Here is an 18670-nt window from a genome sequence, read left to right as displayed (position 1 = left end):
TTCGAATGAAGTGTCAGTTCTGTGGCAAACTGAAACTTAGGAATCTCGTCGGTCAATGACAATCAGTTTAACTGATAATAGTTGCAGAAGTAAACTGACTAAAAGATAAAATAAATAACTGAAGTAAGAACACACAAAGATTTATGGATGTTCGGAGACTTCAAATGCTCCTACGTCACCCCTTCTATCACAAGGATAAGATATGCACTAAAAGACTTTGATTGATACAAAACTTGTACAGACCCACTTCAGTTTGGACTTAACACTGCCAAAACTGAAACTCTTAGTTTACGAAATATATCACAGTTCTTCGACTGATCTTAGAACAACTGATCTAGTTAAATATCAAATAAACAACAAAACAGTTTGTGCTTATAAGCTCAAAATGTAGCCTCAAATGCTACAAATAAATTTGATAAGTATGAGCTTTTTGATTCTTGAATAAGAGCGATAAATTCAGAAGGGTAACAGCAAACTTGAGAGAATAGATAGATCGATTAGATGTGTTTTACTCAACTGCTCTTCTCACCTATTTATAGGCTTGTCTTCAACGGTAACATTAAATATAATTTGAATCTTTATATCCGTTGATTGCCACGTCAAAATTAATCTGACATTCCTACACTGTAAGCTCTGAAATGCGGCGTTCCACTATGAGTTGCAGTCTACTTTGTATTGTTGTCAGATGTGTGTCCTTTTCTCCAACTGATGAAGTATACAGCTGAATGATCAGCTGATAAGCAATCGCTGCCAGAGATGGCAATGGGTAGGGTATGGGTCGGATTTCATACATCCATCCCCATACCCATTTATTAAATTCATCCCCATACCCATCGGGTATTGAATTTCATCCCAATCCCCATACCCATCGGATTATCGGATACCCATACCCTACCCAAATACCCAATTATCATATACTATTGAATTTTTTCAAATTTAAATTGTTTCAATGAAGTTATGAATATTTAAAAAATTATTTAAATGAACAATAAGAAAAATTATTCACGCTTTATAATAAGTGTGTGTGTGTGTGTCTATATATATATATATATATATATCTATATATATATGTAAAATTAACACCAGAAAAATTATTCAGAAAGTAAAATAATTTAAAATAACGACGGTTCCCTAGAGAAGGAAAACCACAAATATAGGAATTTAAATATGCAAGAAATAAATAAGATGGTTCCTCTATTGAGGAGATCCACAAATTGCAGAAAGTAAATAGCAGAAATTAAAATTCTTTAAGGCCGTGGTTCCTCCAGTTTCTGATGTATATAAACCTTTAAGGGATCTATATACAGAGCATACTTTTGCAAAGAACTCCACAAATCTTAAAGAAGTAGGCGGTTTAACCAACCATAGATATTAAAATACATAAATATATATATATATATATTTAAGAATTCCAGAATTTAAAATAAGATTTCATTACTAACCTTTGGAAGCAAATAACTTTACATAAATGGAAGATACAAATTAAAAAAAGTTTCGGATTTTTGGGTAATGGTTAAAGGTTTTGGATGGTTAAAGGTTTCGGATTTCTAGGATTTCTGGGTAATGTTTAAAGGATTCGGATTTCTGGGATTTGGATCTGGGAATGAATGATTCGAGAGAGAGATATGGGTAGAGAGTGGTAGAATGTTTCGGTGCCTCTATACTGAGGTTACATCCCCTTTTATATACTTTTTTAGGGGTATTTTCGGAATTATTATTATTATTTTTTTAACATATGAAAATGTACATACAATACAATGACATACAATCTAATACAAACAAATACTAATACAATACCATACAATAAACATTTACACTCCACTATTTCCAAATATCGGTCCATGGTCGTCTGGTCCAAGGAGGTCATCTTCTTCCAGGTTAAGCGAATCATCAGAGGATTCTGACTTTCTTGAAGGTTCTGGTGAGAATTTCATTAATATAGCTTGCATTTCTTCAGGAGTTTTGGCAGCTGCAAGCATTACGGTCATTTGGGATTTTTGTGCCAGGAATTCTGTCTGTTGTCTTAGTGGAATCCTATAAAGCGGTTTTTGAGTTGGGACTCTTGTATTTTTATTATTGGTGATCCAAGCTTGGACATTGGTAGCTGTAAGGCTTGGAGGAATTTTAAATTTGTCCAACCATTTGACTTTAAATCTTCTCCTAATATGTAAAATTTTTTCGTCTGAAAATTCAACAGTACAAGAAAGGACCCAAGGAAGATAAAATTTCAAGAAAAAAAGGGCAAGAGGATGGAATCGTTTCTCTTCTGCTATCGGGGCATATTGGGTTCTAAAAAGATTAAAGGAATTTTGGACAGGGTGTTTGAGGATCTCATAGGTGGATCCAAAATATTCCCACCATGAGTACCACCAGGTTGGGAACTTTTTTGGATTACAAATCTTGGTATCAAAATAGAATAACCAAGTGTGCTTCTGTTTCTGGTTTTGAATTAAGAAGGAATTGTACCAGACCTGTTGATAGTCCGAGTAATTAAAAGGTATTTCAAAGAATGATGCTTCCTCATATTTTTCTGGAAATAGTATGGGTTTTGAAAATTCATAGCCCCAGTCAATTGGAGCAATGACGGTTAGGATTTTGCAGGTGGAATAAGCAGGATCATTATGACTTTGGTCTAAGAAAAAGTTTTTAAACATTGCGGAGTCAGTAGTTTCCAAAATTGCTTGGTAGAAATAAGGGGTCTTATTTTCGTCCCAAGGTTTATAATATCGTCCTTTTCCAAAATATTTTTGTAGTGTTTCAAAGGGATTTTGAACAGGCTTTTTATCCTTTTTGGGTGGCATTTCTGTTTTGGAAAAATTCTCTTGTGAGGAAATCAGGTAAAGAATTTGTATCTCCTTTTATGAATTCGATTTCAAAATCAAATATACCAAGAATAGCTTGCCATCTTGCAAAAAAGTTGTTTTGAGGCAAGATTTTGGACATTTTTTTGTAAAATTTCTTTTGCACTTTTACAATCTATTCTTAATAAAAAATTTTGGTTCAAAAGACCACTCTGGAATTTTTGGACGCATAAAACAATGCTCAATATTTCTTTCTTTATAGCTGAATAATTTTTCTGGATATCATTCCAATGGGCAGATGTGTACTGTACTATGTATTCTTTGTTTTCTTGTTTTTGTTTTAATATACCTCCATATCCTAAATCTGATGCATCTGTTTCTACGATTTTTTGTAGGTTGGGATCTGCGATATGAAGACATGGGATTTCTAACACTTGCTTTTTGATATTTTTTACAATTTCTGTATGTTTTTCTGTCCATGGTTTTGGGTTTTTTCGGAGTCTATCATGTAAGAGTTTTGCTATTCTATTGATATTTGGGCAAAAATCTAGAACATAATTTAGACTTCTTAAGAATCTTTGTAGTTGAGTTTTATCAAGTATTTTATCTGGAAATTTATTTGTGAATTCTAAAGATCTCTCAATGGGAGTTATAGTACCACGAGATATGTAATGACCTAAAAATCTTATCCTAGTTTGAAAACAACTTATTTTTGATTTTGATACAACTAGACCATTTTGTTTTGTTATATAAAGAAATGTTTTTAAATGTTTAAAATGATCATCTACATTATTAGAAAATATTAATACATCATCAATATAAACAATGCAGAATTTTGAATAATCATTATATATTTCATTCATAATTCTTTGAAACTCAGAAGGGGCATTTTTAAGTCCAAAAGGCATAACATTCCATTCATATTGTCCTAAGGGGACTGTAAAAGCAGTTTTATATTTATCCTTTTGAAAAATTTGTATTTGCCAAAATCCAGATTTCATATCAAATTTAGAAAATATATAAGCATCATGGAGTTTTTGTAATAAGTCTTTTTTATTTGGTATTGGATATCTGATCCATTTTAATGCTTTATTTAATGATTTGTAATTAATTACTAATCTGGGTGTTCCTCTTTCAATTTCTGAATTTTTATTAACATAAAAGGCAGCACAACTCCAAGGGGATCTAGATTTAGAAATTAATCCTTTTTTCTCTAAATCTTGAATTTCTTTTTTACAATGATCTTCTAATTCAAAATTCATTTGTATTGGTCTAGCTTTAGTTGGTATTTGTCTATCATTGAAAGCTTCTTCATAGGGAAGATCAACAATATGTTGTTTTCTATTCCAAAAAGCATTAGAAATTTCTGAACAGACTTCTGTTTCTAGAAGTTTTTTGAATTTTTGAATTTTATCTTGAATTTCTTTTGTTTCTATTTGGTTTTGTATTCTTTTTAAAGAAACATCTTTTTTAAGATTTTCTAATTGAAAAGTCTTCCCTTGAATTATGGTATTAATATTATTTTCATAAATTGAATATGCTTTTATTAAGTTAAGGTTTCTAGTTCGAGGTTTTTCTAAAAATTCAAATTTTAATTTTTTATGATTGAATTTAAAAGAAATAGAGTCATTGTTTACTTTATATGGGGTAATTAAACTTATAAAAGGAGTTCCTAATATTACAGTGTGATAAATATCATTTACTAAAACAAAAGTTGTTTTTATGAAAATTCCATTATTTTTTATTGATGCGTCTGTTTTTGAATTTACATTAAATCTTAAATTATTAGCAGCCGAAAGTTTTTCTTGTGTTTTTTGTTGGAATTCATTAGGTACTATTCCTGATTTGATACAGTTTAAGTCTGCACCAGTATCAAATAAGGCTATTGTATCCATTTTGAATTTTTTTGAAAATACTAAATTTATTTTTAAGATGTATTTTCTAGAAGTTATTTATCTTAAAACGAAAAAGAAATCTTCAGTAATTTTTTCAATATTTTCAACCTTTTGGGTTTCATCGTTTTCTGTTTCTGAAGAACTTTCAATGTTTATATTTTGTAAAATTAATTTTATTGCTTCAGAATTTTGAATCTGTTTTTCTTTTAATTCTCTTACTTCTAATTTTATTTCTTTTATATCTTTTTGTAAGTCTGGAATTGTGATCCCTTTTTCTTTTTTTCTTTTTTCTAATATTTCAGTTAAGTCGTAAGTATTTTTTGAAGTAGTTGAGAATTTTTTGTTTTCTTCTTTTTCATTTAGAGATTTTAGAATTTTTTCTAGATATTCTTTTTGGATTGTTGGATCATTAATATTTTTTAATATATCTAAAAGAACTGATTGGTCTTTGGTGAGCATATTAATTTGTTTTTCAGATTCACTACTAGTTATGATCTGTTCATCTACTAATGACTCGTCAGTTTTGGTAGAATTTTCAGTTTATGAATTTTCTTCAGAAGAATCAATCAAGAGATTAGAAATTTTGTTTTATATTTCTTCTTCTAGTTCTAATTCATTTAGTTTTTTATTTAACCTACAATAATTTGCCGTATGACCTTTCTTATGACATCTATAACATTCAATATCTTTGAAGGATCTTTTGAATTCTGGCTTGTTATTTTTAAATTTCCTAAATGGTTTTCTTCTTGGTTTTTTGTAAAATTCTTCTTTTGGTTTAAAATTATCTTTTTGATTTCTTCTAAAGTTTTTCTTATAGGGTTTTTTTATATGTTTTTTGACAATTTTCTGAGCATTTTGATGAGGATGGTTTATTAATATTTATATCAAATTGATTACAAAAAGTTCTCAATTCTTGTTTTGTTCTTTTCATTTCCCATTTTAGGTGTTTTTGCAATTTTAAATCTTGGCATATTTTTAGCCCTTCTTGTTGGGTTAGACTAATTAATTGACCATAAGTATATTCATTATAAGCTATAATTTGTTTACCACTATTTTCTCTAATTTTATTTCTTACCTTATCTCCTCGAAGAGTTGGTAATCCTGCAAGGATTTTTCTTTCCAAAAAAGTTGATTGGAATCTTCTCTAAGCATTATTCTAGTTAAAAAAGTATTTTTATACCATTGAAAATTACTTAATTTTTTACATTTTAGATTTGATAGGAGTTCTGCATTTTTATCTTTTAGATGTGAAGGATCTCCAATAAAATGTAAGGAAATTGTTAATATTAAGGTTGCTACAGCATCTTGTTGTGGATTACCATTTTCATCTAGAATTGGTATTCCTTCTTCATCTGTTTTTATAGAGTTTAAAATATCTTCTTGTTGTTGATTTGTGAGATAGTAATCCCACCAACCTTTTATTTGACCTGAGAATCCTGCTATAAGGAGTTCAGCAATAGTTCTATCATGAGTCCCAATTTGGGTTTTATAGGCATTTGCAGCCATAGTCATTTGTTGTAATAAATTCAAGATGTTATATTCTGTCATTCCGTCTATATTCCAATTGTAGACTGAAGATGCCTTAAAACTTGGTTGGGTCAATGATTTTACTACTCCTAAATCAGGAGCAAGGATAATTTGTAGGGATTGGTCCCAACTTATTTTATTGATATTTGTAGAATTTTGGAATTGTTCAATGGTTTCACTAATATCAGAATCTTGGCTTAAAGTATTTATTCTAGGGATAGATGAAGGTGTATCCGGAGCAGTCTGATTCATTGTTTCATTAGAACTACTAGTTGTTGCCATTATTCTTCTTAATTGATCTTGAATGTTTTTTTATAAATTTAGACTTATTATCTTGAATATTTTTTACACTAGGTTTAGATATTTGGTAAGACTTAAAAACGGGATTTTTAAGTTTAGTATCATTGTTTTCAGGGTTTATTATTTGTTGTTTTTGTAAATGTTTTTCTAATTTATCTAATTGTTTTCCTATGATATTTAAATTAACATTTGTGAAATTATTTTGTGTTATAATATTTTTTATGTTGACCTTATCATTTTCTCTTGGATTTTTTATTGGAATAGCTTCTATTTGTTGATTTTGCATATTTATTTTAATTCCTTGTAAAGGAGGATGATTAGATTGGATTATTTTAGTATCAGTAATTGTTTGTCATTCTTGTGTTTTATTTCTTATTGTAACAGGATTTACACTTTTAGAAAAGAGATATTCCAATGAATTTTTAGTAGCATATATTTCAAACCAATCAAAGAATAGAATATGTATTTTATTTGTATCTACAAATTCATAGAATTTTTCTTCAATAGATTTTCTAGAATTTATAAAGTGTTGGAAAAACCATAATCTTTTTTCCAGGTTATGTTTAGCATAAAAATCATCATGCAAAATTTTTTTATTTATTTGGAAGTCTTTTTCTATAACATTTAATTCATTAGTAATGTTTTCTGTAATTATAGAGAATGTTGGACTAGTTGGTTCTTGATATGTTTCTGAAGTATGGAATTGTTCTTGAGAGCTTTCTTCTTTTATTTTTGTATAGACTGGTCTAGGAATTTCAGAGGCGTAGTCTACATTTCTTAAAACTGAATTTGGTATATCTGAGGTAGAATTTCTAGGTTGTGTTTTATAGGGAATATTTATGACTGAAGGGATTTGTGAATTTCTTCCTAAATCTATGGTATCAACAATAGAAGAATCATCATATCTATTGCTATTACCAGTTTTTCTATTAAATGAGAGTTTGACTTTTCCATTTGCATATTGAGTTATTTATTTTAATTGGGTGTTTGTTTCTATGTGTCCTATAGGTTCTGGGTTAGCAACACCTTCTAAGATCCATTCTTCAGGTAGTGTTATATCTTTCCACTGAATTGGTTTTGGAATTACAGTATTGGATTTTCCTAAATCTGTTTGTAATAATAGAGTTTCACCTTTCTTACTATGATATTTTACTTTTGTAGCAAAGGCCGAATTCATAGCTTTGTAATGGATTCTAAAAATAACAGCAACCGGTATTGATCCTTTAAGTATTTTATAATTATGAGTTTTTATTTGTAAAACTAAGGATTTTAAAATGTTTTTATCATTTAGGGATACTGAGAAGTTTGGATAACAATCAAAAGAGATTGGTCCAGTACATAGACTAGATTCAACTTAACTTAATAATGAATCTTCGAAATTTGTGAATCTGGCATCTCTTAAAATAGTAAGAATGGAAGTATTTAATCCTTCTTTAGTTAAGGGTTTTATTCCTACTTGAACCAATCCTATGTAATTGTATTTATAATTTTTATCTTTGTGTTTTCGTAATGAATTTTGAGATAATAAATTGATTGTTTCAAAAGGCTTAGTAAGTTGTATATCTCTTTCTTCTGTTTTAATTGTGAAATCAGATTTAAATATTTGGAATCTGGAATGTTTATAAATTTGATCCTTATTTATTCTAGGAATTTCCCATTTATCAATAGATTTATAAAAATCTTCTATAATTATTTCTTCACTGTTAATTATTTTATTATTATCATAAGAAGATGTAGTAGCAGAGTTTAAAGAGATAGATCTAGAGAAGATTGGATCCATAATTAAAATTTTTATTCTTAAAATTTATTTTCTCTCTACAATCCTAAACAATTCTTAGGGATTACGGCCTTGAAGGACTTACTACCCAGACTTTCTTAGGCAAAAACACTCAAGAGAACCTAAATTTCTAGACTTAAAATTTTTTCTTACAGATATAATTTCTTTAGACACATACCCCCCGTGGCTCTGATACCATAGACCAGGCTATACAAAAATAAAAGAAGAAAGCTCTCAAAAACCTGGCTCTGATACCATAGACCAGGATCTAAGATTATGGAAATTAACACAAGAAAAATTATTCAAAAAGTAAAATAATTTAAAATAACGATGGTTCCCTAGAGAAGGAAAACCACAAATATAGGAATTTAAATATGCAAGAAATAAATAAGATGGTTCCTTTATCATAGACCAGGATCTAAGATTATGGAAATTAACACCAGAAAAATTATTGAGAAAGTAAAATAATTTAAAATAACGATGGTTCCCTAGAGAAGGAAAACCACAAATATAGGAAATTAAATATGCAATAAATAAATAAGATGGTTCCTCTATTGAGGAGATCCACAAATTGCAGAAAGTAAATAGCAGAAATTAAAATTCTTTAAGGCCGTGGTTTCTCCAGTTTCTGATGTATATAAACCTTTAAGGGATCTATATACAGAACATACTTTTGCAAAGAACTCCACAAATCTTAAAGAAGTAGGCGGTTTAACCAGCCATAGATATTAAACATACATAAATATATATATATATATATATTTAAGAATTCCGGAATTTAAAATAAGATTTCATTACTAACCTTTGGAATCAAATAACTTTACATAAATGGAAGATACAAATTAAAAAGGGTTTCGGATTTTTGGGTAATGGTTAAAGGTTTTGGATGGTTAAAGGTTTCGGATTTCTGGGTAATGTTTAAAGGATTCGGATTTCTGGGATTTGGATCTGGGAATGAATGATTCTAGAGAGAGAGGAGAGAGAGATATGGGTAGAGAGTGGTAGAATGTTTCGGTGCCTCTATACTGAGGTTACATCCCTTTTTATATACTTTTTTAGGGGTATTTTCGGAATTATTATTATTATTTTTTAACATATGAAAATGTACATACAATACAATGACATACAATCTAATACAAACAAATACTAATACAATACCATACAATAAACATTTACACTCCACTATTTTCAAATATCGGTCCATGGTCGTCTGGTCCAAGGAGGTCATCTTCTTCCAGGTTAAGCGAATCATCAGAGGATTCTGACTTTCTTGAAGGTCCTCGTGAGAATTTCATTAATATAGCTTGCATTTCTTCAGGAGTTTTGGCAGCTGCAAGCATTACGGTCATTTGGGATTTTTGTGCCAGGAATTCTGTCTGTTGTCTTGGTGGAATCCTGTAAAGCGGTTTTAGAATTGGGATTCTTGTATTTTTATTATTGGTGATCCAAGCTTGGACATTGGTAGCTGTAAGGCTTGGAGGAATTTTAAATTTGTCCCACCATTTGACTTTAAATCTTCTCCTAATATGTAAAATTTTTTAGTCTGAAAATTCAACAGTCCGGGAAAGGACCCAAGGAAGATAAAATTTCAAGCAAAAAAGGGCAAGAGGATGGAATCGTTTCTCTTCTGTTGTCGGGGCATATTGGGTTCTAAAAAGATTAAAGGAATTTTGGACAGGGTGTTTGAGGATCTCATAGGTGGATCCAAAATATTCCCACCATGAGTACCACCAGTTTGGGAACTTTTTTAGATTACAAATCTTGGTATCAAAATAGAATAACCAAGTGTGCTTGTGTTTCTGGTTTTGAATTAAGAAGGAATTGTACCAGGCTTGTTGATAGTCCCAGTAATTAAAAGGTATTTCAAAGAATGATGCTTCCTTATATTTTTCTGGAAATAGTATGGGTTTTGAAAATTCATAGCCCCAGTCAATTGGAGCAATGACTTTTAGGATTTTGCAGGTGGAATAAGCAGGATCATTATGACTTTGGTATAAGAAAAAGTTTTTAAACATTGCGGAGTCAGTAGTTTCCAAAATTGCTTGGTAGAAATAAGGGGTCTTATTTTCGTCCCAAGGTTTATAATATCGTCCTTTTCCAAACTGTTTCGTTTTCTGATAATTCTTCAAAAACCTCTTATCACACTACAAATTCCCAGCTTGTTCTCACACAACCACCATTTAACCCTCCTTCTGATTATTTTGAGAAAAATAATTGGCAAACTATAATACATGTTGAACTAGGATTCCATGAAAAAGATCCCTTTGAAACACTTCAAAAATATTTTGGAAAAGGACGATATTATAAACCTTGGGACGAAAATAAGACCCCTTATTTCTACCAAGCAATTTTGGAAACTACTGACTCCGCAATGTTTAAAAACTTTTTCTTGGACCAAAGTCATAATGATCCTGCTTATTCAACCTGCAAAATCCTAAAAGTCATTGCTCCAATTGACTGGGGCTATGAATTTTCAAAACCCATACTATTTCCAGAAAAATATAAGGAAGCATCATTCTTTGAAATACCTTTTAATTACTGGGACTATCAACAAGCCTGGTACAATTCCTTCTTAATTCAAAACCAGAAACACAAGCACACTTGGTTATTCTATTTTGATACCAANCAGTTACTTGATCAGTTTAGTCCAATTAAACACTTAGTTTGTCAAACAACCGAAATTAAGTTTTCAACATGGATAAATACTTGTTTAAACATATGTAGTCATTAATTAAGAAAATGGAAATAACTATTCAACAGTTAGTTTGGAACCATCGAAGCTAAGTTTGGAACTATCGCTTCGGACCTTTCAAACTTTCACAACCAACAAGGAAGTCACACGTTCAACGAACATCGACATGCAGCAATTCGGACCTTCCAACCCTGGTTCGGAATTTCGATCTCATTTATCCGATGAGGTTTCAAAGAGAGCATGACACGTATGGTTGAAGCAGCTATGGAGTAGACACATGGAATGCAACTCATGGTTTCTATCTCTTCATCAGGCTTATGGTATATAGACTTGGATAGAATCACACCAAGATACATTGAGAGATATCCTCTCTTGGACTCCTCAATGGAGAATCAATTCGATATGATATCAATATAAATGGATTGGATGAGTCACAACATCCTCTTTGATCTATTCATATAGATCTGTATTCCTAATACACATGATGTTTTACTCATATCCTTCATGCAAAATTTAGTAGCTAACCATACTTTAGTTGATTGCAACATTCCTACATCATTCTCAATGATTAATATATCATCAATATAAAGTATTAGAAATGTCACTACACTCCCACTAACCTTCATGTATACAAAACTTTCCTCAGGGTTCTTGACAAAATCAAACTCTTTGATAATTTTGTCAAATATGAGGTTCCAGCTCCTTGATGTCTGTTTGATTCCATATATAGATATCTGAAGTTTGCATACTCCCACTGATGTGAATCGTTCAGGTTGAAATATGTAATCTCTTCCTTAATGTTACCATTAAAGAACGTCTTCTTCACATCCATTTTCCATATTTCATAGTCATATCATGCTGTTATGGCTAGCAATATCCTAATGGACTTGAACATTGCGACTGGAGAAAAATTTTCCTTATTGTTAATACATTGTCTTCGAGTATATCATTTTGTTACCAATCTTACTTTGAAGGTCATTACCTTCCCATCCGTCCCGAGTTTTCTTTTATAAATCAATTTTCTTCCTATGGGAACGATTCCCTCAGGAGGATATACTAAGGACCATACTTAGTTCAAATACATAGAGTCATATCGAAATATATGGCTTCAAGCCATTTAGATGAATCAACATCAAACAATGTTTCTTTGAAGTTTCTTAGATCACATCCAGTAATGAAATCTTCTTGGCTTCTTTGAAAAAACAGGCTCATCCTCTTAGGTGGCCTTGAGACCTTTTCGGATCTCTTAGGAGCTTGTGTTTCTCCAATTGGGTTCTACTATTTCTGAAGTGGGTAGTTCCCAAATCTCTTCGAATTATATAATCCCATCGTTTCTCTCCAATATAAATTTCTTCTCTAAGAAAATGGCATCCTTTGAACAAATACATTTGTTTCATTGGGATAATAGAATTAATATCCAACAGAATTCTTTGAATATCTCACAAAGTAGCACAATTTGTTTTTACTATCTAATTTGTCTCTCAATGCCTGCTTCACATAAGTAAGGCTTCTCCATATACTTAAGAAAGAATATTTGGGTGGTTTTCCATTCATATCTCATATAGAGTTTTGTCCATTGTCTTTGTATGGACTTTGTTCAACAACTTCGCCGCTGTTTCAAGTTCAAATCCCCACAGAGATGATGGTAATTCAGTTAATCTCATCATAGATCGAATCATGTCCATCAATATTCGATTACGATGTTCTAACACGCCATTCAATTAGGTTGTGGCAGGGGAGTCCAATGTGAGAGAATCTCATTCTCTTTATGGTATTCTTGAAACTCACTACTTAAGTATTCTCTGCCTCGATCACATCAAAGTGTTTCAATAATATTTCTTAATTGTTTATCTACTTCAGCTTTGAATTTTTTGAACCTTTCAAAGGCTTCAGACTTGTATTTCATTAAATATACATACCTATACCTCGAGTAGTCATCAGTAAAGTTAATGAAGTAGGATTGGACATATCTCGTGCTAAAACTTAACGGGCCACAGACATTTGTATGGATCAAATCCAACAGATCATGTGCACATTCCACTTTCCCTAGTAAAGGGGCTTTGGTCATCTTTCTTATCAGACAGGACTCACATGTCTATAGAGATTTTATGTCTGACGAGTCAAACATGCTCTATCCCACTAGCTTGTGCATCATTCTTTGAGAAATATGTCTTAACTTAACGTGTCATAAGCGTAACTGATTAAGAATATATTACTTTATTTTGTTTGTTGTTGTTGATATCATGTTTACTTGGACATGGTTGGCTGGAATATCTTTTATTTTTAAGTTATATAGATCGTTTTTCATTTCGTTTGTTTCAATTAAACATTCATTCTTGTAAATATTATAAACACGTTTAGCAAATAGACAAGAAAATCCATCTTTATCAAACATAGAAATGGAAATAATATTTTTAATCAAATCTGGAACATATAAAATATCTTTCAAAAAAATTTTAAATTTATTGTTTAATATCAAGTAAACATCTTTTATGGCTTTTGCAGCAATTCTTGCTCCATTGTCCATCCTCAATAAGGTCTCACATTTCCTTGGCCTTCTACTTCTTGTCATCACCTGCAAATTATTACATAGATGATATCAACATCCAGTATCTAATACGCAAGAAGGTGAATTAATTGAGACAGTTATTTCAATATAAAACATACCGTTGTCAGAACTTTTCTGTGCTAGATATTCCCTACAATTGTGCTTCCAATTTTTAGGCTTCTTGCAGTAGAAATAAAAATCTTCTACTTTATCGACTTTGTGGGCCCTTTAAATGTGTTTGGATCCTGCTTCTTACTTGGTTTGTTTTTCTTTGAAGTTTCTTATGGGAACATTTCATGTTCGCAATCTTTACTTGATTTTGATGTTAACAAAACTTGTTATTGTGTTTCTAATAATCTACCTTAAGTGCGCAAAAAACTGGAACTGAAATAATCATTTGACGGCCCAAACTGAAGACTATCGGATACGCCAATTGAGAGCACCAACTAATCTTATGAACTGAACAGAATCCAAATGTTGTATCTTAAATCAGTTCAACTGACTAATCAGCTGAATGATAGTTCAGCAGGGAAACCTTTAGAAGCCCTGCCAGCTGATGAAGTGTTCAACTGATGAAGTTCTCAGCTGATCAGTTCAACTGAACCAATGAAATCAGTTCAGCTGACGAGCCAACTGATCTCACCTCTTCAACTGTAGACCAGTTAAACTAACCAGTTCAGAAATTCAGTCAGGAGCAATCAGTTGAGGAATACGATAGTCAAAATTATTGGAATCCAGTTGTGTGCAAAGGTACATAAGCATTTGTCCATTAAAATGACAATAATGGATCGAGTAGCAAGGCTTAACAACAAATTACTCCAGAAGATATGTCGGAAAAAGACGAGACACAAACTTCAAGGAATGCATTCAAGATGCAACGGTCACATGTGCTGAGTCTTGGTATACGGTCATCTTGCTGCGACAAATACAGGCGAAGACCATCAGCAAAACAACATAGAAAGAGTGTGAAAAACAAGAAAGGCACGCTTATTATTCATCAGCTTTCAAGAAGCATTACGCCCAATTGCGAGGGAATAATTCAAGAGATATCAGCTTAGTACAGAAAGCTATTTTCCCTTAATGTGTGATAACACCCTTTGTTCAGTTCTCACACACACCACCACTCAAATACAGTCTTGCAAAAAGACAATAAACTTATGTATGTAGTCTTTGACACATAGACGTTAAAGAAGTGTTGGCTGGAAGGTGCTGCCTTCAGTCTAGAGTAGGAGTTCAGTTAGGTAGTAGTGTAAGTCCTAAGCTATGTATGATTTATACAATCAGTTGTATAAATCTAATTCTTCTAGTGTATCCTACCCATGGAGGTATAAGGGATGACGTAGGAGCAGTTGAAGTCTTCGAACATCCATAAACATATCTAGTGTATCAAACTGATCAACTGTTGTTTTCAAACTAACTGGATTAGCAAGAGTATGCATTAGTTCAGTTGTCACCATAACTGAATTGGTGAATGCAAAAACTAATCTACCCCTTTTCAGTTATTCAGTTTCACAGTATATAAAATATATCAGTTTCCTTAATGAAGGAATACTTCGAGTGTTTTCCGCTTGGTTTCTAACCAAACTCGATTTAATTCATCGGTGTAAACATTCTTAGAACACGAGCTATTGCAGCTCTTGGAGAATATTGTGTTTGAAACACCTTTGGTGCCCAACACACGATCCAACATTTTTTCTTCTCTTTTGGGCCTGTTTTGGTCCCTAACGAAGAGCCCACGAGGAAAACATGTTTTTCTTTTTTTTTATGGTGACTTCATAACTTCTAGGTATGTTGACCAATTCTTTAAGTCTGGCCTCCAACTTTTCATATTGAATTTCACCACAAATCCATCGAACGACGATGATGACGACAGTAGTAGAATGTCTTTGGACAATTCATTCGGAATAATAAGGTCGCCAATCATCCTCATATGATGCTCATAGACCGAGGCCTCTTCTCGCATGCGTAATGTCAGGAGCTCTACTACAGTAGAGTGCCTCAGTGTTTGTTCACCATATAACTCTTGCAGGAGGCCATAAATGTCAGCAGCATTCACAACTTCCTCAAACTGCCTCTGCAACTCGTTTGACAGAGACGCCAGCATATAACTCTTAGCTTGTAGATCATTGTCCTACCATTTCTCAAGCTTAGCTAATTCCTCAGTAGAATGTTGATAGCAGCCTCTTTTGAAGGAACTTTCTTGAATACATATAATTTTCCCATAGTTTAAAACTATTTTTAAATTTCTCAGCCAGTCGTGGTATTTATGTCATGTTAGCTTTTTTTTATCGAGTATAACAGATAGAGGATATTACGATGACATCGTAGATATACAGAAATGGAAACATAATAAACGTTACTAACTATTTTAAGATAAATAAGACAAAATATGTGATGGATCGGTTCGGGCATCTGCGAAGGTGCTTCAAACACAATATTCTCGATGAGCTTCAATAACTCGTGTTCTAATAATGTATACACCGATGAATTAGATCGAGTTTGGTTTTAGACCAAGCGAAAAACACTCAAAATAATCATTCGTTAAGAAAGCTAACTAATTTGAAAGCAATATAAATTGTGTAAACTGATTAACTGAAATAAGGGGATTCAGTTCTCGCATATATCAGTTCAGTTATGGTGAGAACTGAACTGATAAATTCTTGAACTGATCGAATCAGTTTGAAAACAAATGTTAAACAATAAGTACACAAGATATGTTTATGGATGTTCGGAGAATTCAATTGCTCCTACGTCACCCCTTCTACCACCTCAGGTAGGATTCACTAGAAGACTTTGATTTATACAATACTTTGTACAAACCCACTCAGCTTAGGACTTACCCTACTGCATAATTGAACTCCTAGCCTAGACTGAAGGCAGCACCTTTCAGCCAACACTTGTTTAACGTCTATGTATTAAAGACTACATACACAAGTTTTACGTCTTTGTGCAAGACTCACTCAACTGTTCTTTTAAGTTCTACTCTCTATATATGTGAGAGATTATATGTGTGTGTTTGAGAACTGATATATGAACACAACACGAATGTGTTCTCACACACTGAGATATATAATCTTCTAAATTAAGCTGTTATAACTTTTAAGTGTTCTATCGACTGTGCTGAATGCTTCTTGTAAGCTGATAAGACTTTAAGCATGCCCTTCTCTTTAGTTGTATATCTCATGTGGTCTTCACTGATCTTCATCTTCTATTTTTAGACGAGACTTGACCGTACAGTGAGACTCAATAATAATGTCCGTTGCATTTTGAATCTGTTCCTTGAAATTTGCGTCTTGTCCTTTTTTACTGTTCTGGAACGTGTTGTCTTCTACTGCAACGTTTATAATTATACTATGATCGTATAATTGCTTTTATACCCATGTGCACAGCTGGATTCCACTTGAATAAGCTTGTTGTGTTCGGAAAACTGATTGGTTCTTAACTGATGCTCTGAGCTGGTTAGTTGAACTGGTCTTGAACTGGTGCGGTGAAATTAGTTGGCTCGTCAGCTGAATTGATTTCACTGATTCAATTGAACTAGTCAGTTGAGATCTTCATCAGTTGAACTCTTCATTAGCTGGCCAGGCTTCTGAAAGTCTTCTGCTGAACTGCCTATCAGCTTGCAACTCAGTTGAACTTATTCAGTTTGGGTGATCACTTGGCGCTTTCAGTTTGCGTCTCGATAGCTTCAGTTTTGGCTCGATAACTGATAAGTTTGAATCCTGATCAGTTCCAGTTTCTGTGCACTTAGGTAAATTCATTAGAAAAAAAAATAACAAATTTTGTTAACATTAAAATCAAGCAAGATTGCAAACATGAAATGTTCAAACAATATGGACTTTTGTTTTTATGAATTTTCTCCCACTATTTTGACATCCTCTAATGGAAACGAGAAATCCAATTTCTTTGGTAAGTACGCAAGGCCCAAATGCTAAATTATGATCTCGAATAATATCAGCCGATCATAATTTTCAAAATGTAGAGCCCAACCTCTTGCAACCCTTACGTAATTTGCCTCACATTTGAGGAGGGCCCAATAATATGATCCCCTTTCTCTTTACGTGTCGAGCCCGACTCATCAATGTTAAACCTTAGTGGACGGTCGCCATGAGACTCCCCAATAATATGAGTTGAATTCATGTGAGTTCTACATAGTTCACATCAAATATGTCAGCAGTCACTAGTATATCGAGAATTTCAAATGAATTCGATAACGATGTGATGCATCTTTGAGTAATAATTATGACATGGTATGTGCAACTGAGGAAATACTTTTAAAAAATACACATTTCTTACTCTGGCCGGAGATTTCTTGTACTATTAACAAATCAAATCATATAAGATATCTTCACTCATAGACAAATAGTGAATCCTCGTTTACAATGTATTTTCTCCTACATATTTCGAAACTCACCCTACCTCACCATCTGATGACCCTCAATTGAGTCGGTAAACAGATTAAAGTATATGCTAGTACGAAGAGCCTCTACGTTGTCCCGGGTCAAATGACTAATGGTGTACAACCATAATCACATATTATTTCACTCGAAAAATGATAACCACTTGGACAATCCGAAAGATGATTGTTCAGTGAATCATCAAATGATCACTCATCTGTATGGATGGATATCTTCATGCCCTTACCAATTAAACATTGCTTTTACATCACAGGTGAAAATCTCAAGCGCAAGCAACATTTATCCTAAATTTAGGTAGTTGATTCGGCTATGAACCTGCGTAGAATATATGATACACTTCCTAATAAGTTAAATGATTTAACGTTGAGATGCATATCTCATGGTATTTATTATATATTCAATTACTTTATTTATACAGCTTGCATTGGTATACTGATAAAAAAATATCATAATTGAATAAGACTGTAAAATATTATTAAAATAAAGATTTTTTTATATTAAAGTCAATAAAACTCAAGTAACAAGTTAGTTCGCAGATTTCAGTAAACAATTGTTCAGTTTCCAGAATACGCTGTTCGAAAGTTCCGAAAGCCAGCTCGACTTTACCGGCAACAATATCGTTTTGTGGCCAGCTGATGGGAAGCCTGAACTGTGGATGAATTCCGCATCAATAATGGCTGCAATTTACACCTTGGTTCTCGGGGAAGAAGAA

This window comes from Primulina huaijiensis, chromosome 7, assembly GCF_012295235.1.
Source record: "Primulina huaijiensis isolate GDHJ02 chromosome 7, ASM1229523v2, whole genome shotgun sequence".
In the NCBI taxonomy this organism is placed as follows: Eukaryota; Viridiplantae; Streptophyta; class Magnoliopsida; order Lamiales; family Gesneriaceae; genus Primulina; species Primulina huaijiensis.
This window is presented reverse-complemented; position numbering follows the sequence as displayed.